General features: G+C 33.9%; 1 non-coding gene across 1 annotated transcript; it reads left to right on the forward strand.

The window, feature by feature from the left end:
- Positions 1–255: 255 nt before the first annotated feature.
- Positions 256–441, forward strand: LOC111725197. The gene has a single exon (XR_002773323.1). It is a non-coding gene; the product is annotated as a U2 spliceosomal RNA (small nuclear RNA).
- The last annotated feature ends 3,330 nt before the right edge of the window (positions 442–3,771 follow it).

A 3,771-nucleotide genomic window follows, 5' to 3' on the forward strand; every position in this document is an offset into this window, starting at 1 on the left:
TAAGCTCCAAAGTTATATAATATTTTACTTTAAAGAAAAACTTGAAATTCTATATTCCTATAAAAATTTGACTTCAATACCTAAATTACCATGCTAGGAAAAGAGAACCCAAAATGATGAAGGGAGGTAAAAATACATGCCTGGTAATGAGCAGGTATAAAAAACATATTCTAAATTAGTTTAATCCCATGTAAGCACAGGTCACTTCAAAATTAATATGTGATCTTCTCCCTGAGCATTAGACTTACAAATAGAAAACCTTTTGACTAAGATCAAGTGTAGTGTCTGTTCTTACCAGTTTAATGTCTGATATGTCCTCTATCTGAGGACAATATATTAAATGGATTTTTGGAGCAGGGAGTTGGAATAGGAGCTTGCTCCATCCACTCCACGCATTGAAAAATAAAAATAAAAAAGAAAATCCACCACTGTGCTTTTTATATGCTGATACACATTTCGCCATGACTTCAGTGAGAAGGCATGTATCAAGATGCAAATGTTTCCAGGTATTATAAACCTATGACATTTTAGGAAAATGGCATGTGCTGCTCACAGAATATCAATCTTTATTCTGTTTATCCCTGGTTTTCAACGTAATCGTCCCTTAACGCACAACAGACTATATGCTTCCAATGTGAAAACTATTTTTATCTTGTAAATTTATGAACATAAAACTTACGTGATGCTTCATATATGTAGTATCACCAACCATTTCCTAATGTAATGTACGAATTATGAGAAGTATCTCACAATATTTAAGAAAAAAGCTTAAATATGAATGAAACCTTTTTGGGCATCAGGAATAGGAGAATTATTATACACTCTTTTCTGGAAAAAGTGGAGCTGGACCTTTATTTGGAGATTTAATAAATACAGCCTTCATTGAGCTGAATTCCATGACCATAAGAATTAAGGGATATCTATATGCGTCTCTTGTGTTCCATTACAATGTGAAGAAGATAAACCTCATGAAATATTTCCATCATTTAAAAAATTATATTATTCTGTTACTACTGAAGACTCATTCCATTAACCTAAGTATTGATCCACATGCTTCTAGATTGTTCTATCAACTAAAATAACATTGACATTTTCTGTCTTAAAAAAATCAAAACCACGATATAAAAATGAACTCTCCTGCTCTCTGCCTATCCAATATGAAGAACTATATCTACTGATCAAACTGAAAAAAAAAATCATTTTTTTTTTTACTTTGACGAGGAACAAGTAGGGTATGAGCTTCCCCAAATAGCAAAATTATTCTGACTTTAATCTCTTCATTTGAGAACATTTTAGTCCATTTTTCTCCCACTTTTATTAGCCTTCAGTAATTTACTGAATACTAAACTCTATGAAGACAGTCACATACCAATTTGTCTTTGAACTCCCAGTTTCTAAAACAATACCATTTACAAAGAGATGTTCAATGAATGTTTGCCGAACTGTAATCTTCACAGAGGTTAAATGAAAAAAAACATTTTGCAGTCCATAAACAGGCAAGACGTGTATCAGTAAATTGTCAATCAAGTCCTTTAGTGATGAGTTGACATGGCTAAAATCTATGGACAAAACCCAAATTTAACACTTTTTTTTGGCTTTTGAAGTTCACAGTGACGTTCTCAAACTGCATGCTATTGGGAATGTACATTTTTCACTATACAGCTCTCTCATTTCTTGAGATTTATTTATCCCATATTCAGTTGAAACCAGAGTACCCCTACTAAGATCAAAAGCTAACGCATTGACCTTTACATGGGTAGATATTTAAATAATGTTCTTCTGTAAGTATCTATTAGATGAGATTTACTTCATGCCATTTGCAATCAACTGCACAGACCGGCAGTACATATATAAAATAAATTCCTCTAGCCAAGCTAACAAAAATATCTCATCGACACTTTGTTTATCCATGGAAAGAAACTGGGCATGTCCTCTGCAGTTTTACTACAGGTCATCTGAAGGGCAGCCCCTGGGTTCCTCTGATCCATGCAGACTTCCCAAGGGCCAAAGAACAAGGTCTGTTTGATCCAGCACCTGCTGTGAGCCCATCACTTGGATACTTTTTCTGCAAATTTTTACCAGACTGAACAGAGTAATATGTAAAGAGAAAAAAGCTCAAAGAGAAATAGGAAAATCAGCAGGAAATCAACAAAAATATCATTAAGAATACTGATCAATCATCTCAGCATTACTTTCCCCAATACAGCTGCTCTTACAATAGGTCAGCAATTGGCTCCAGGACTAATAGATGTTGTTTACAGGTTTTATAGCTAAAAATATTTTTGTTTGCTTCTTATAGGTGATTCAGGTACACAGCAAGAAATAACCATGTTGGCTAATCTTTCACTTTCTCTATAGAGAATGCTGTAAACAACTGCAACCTGCGCTGAGTAGAATAGGATCAGAGACTGGAAAGTATTTGTGAAAAAAATTGTTTTATCTCAGTACAGTATACAATAGAGGGTTCTATGAGAGAGAAAAGAAAACCTATATTTCTAAACATAGTTAAGAAACAGCTTTGGATTTGAAATTAGTAAGACTAGTCAAAGGTCATAGAAGAGTTCAATCAAAAGTGAACTGAAGTCTCAGTGGGTTGCTGTTCTTACGCCCCTAAACTGGTAGAAATCTGTACAAATTATTTTCTGCCTACTTCTATAAAATACTGTCCAAACTGAAGTGACTACAAGGATGATAAAAGACCAAGATCTGTGTGTCATTTTATATATCTTATGGTGCAAACAACTCGAAAGCCAAAATATCAAAATATACAAAAACTAATAATAATGTTATAATGATGTACACAAACTAGGAAACTAAGAGCAGCGTCTAAAGAGCAGAAAATGCCACCAAAAAACTTAAATACATCAACTATTTCTCTAACTTTCTCAGCTGCATTCATAACATTGGGTCTGCCAGGTTGTATTTTTGTCAACCATCAGAAAATGCCTCCGTAAAGACAGCATCTTTGTACTCTAAGAATTCACATTCTAGGGAAGAATTTCAGGCATGTATAGAAGTAGTGGTACAAAAAGGAATATTTGTGACCACATTACTGCTGAACAGGACAGCTTCTGAAGGAGACAGGTTTTGAGCTGGACCTTGAAGGGTGAGCAGGATTTCATGAGGCAGTGTCAGACAGTAGTGTGAAGAATAGTTATATTTAAACCATGTTTTGTATTTCTTTCTTTTCCTCAGCTCTGAGAATAGTCTCTTCACAAAATAGGCATTCAATATGTATGTGTTTCCTACTGAGTCTATTTTCACATTGAAGAATTATATTAATGTGTTCAAGTCTTGGCTTTATATGTTTGACCATATTCTAACTTTTCTTATAATCTTATTACACAATACTCCTTCAAGGGGTAGAAGTCTTAATACACTTCTGGTGGACACACCCAGAACATACACCACCTGGAATTATTGTTCTCTACCCACATCTTTGCTAATTGCACTTTTATGCATCTTTGAAGACCCAGCTTCACATCATCTCCTCTTGGAAGCTCAGTGAGCAGTCATCATTCTCTCTTTTAAACATCTCATACATTTTTATCTTTATCATTGTTTATTTTTTATATTAGATCCCTTGAAGGTGAGGAATCATATTGGTAATATATTACTTCCAATGTGCCTCATTTTTTTAAACACTATAATCACATAATAAATATGTTGATGGAATGTGTTCTAAATTCCACATAACCAGTGGGTTTTTAATACTTAATTCCAGAGGAGACAAGTTATTCATTTCAGGAAATAAAATTTAGTTTTAAGCTT

Source organism: Otolemur garnettii, unplaced genomic scaffold, assembly GCF_000181295.1.
Source record: "Otolemur garnettii isolate 467f Iridium unplaced genomic scaffold, OtoGar3 scaffold00032, whole genome shotgun sequence".
Classification (NCBI taxonomy): domain Eukaryota; kingdom Metazoa; phylum Chordata; class Mammalia; order Primates; family Galagidae; genus Otolemur; species Otolemur garnettii.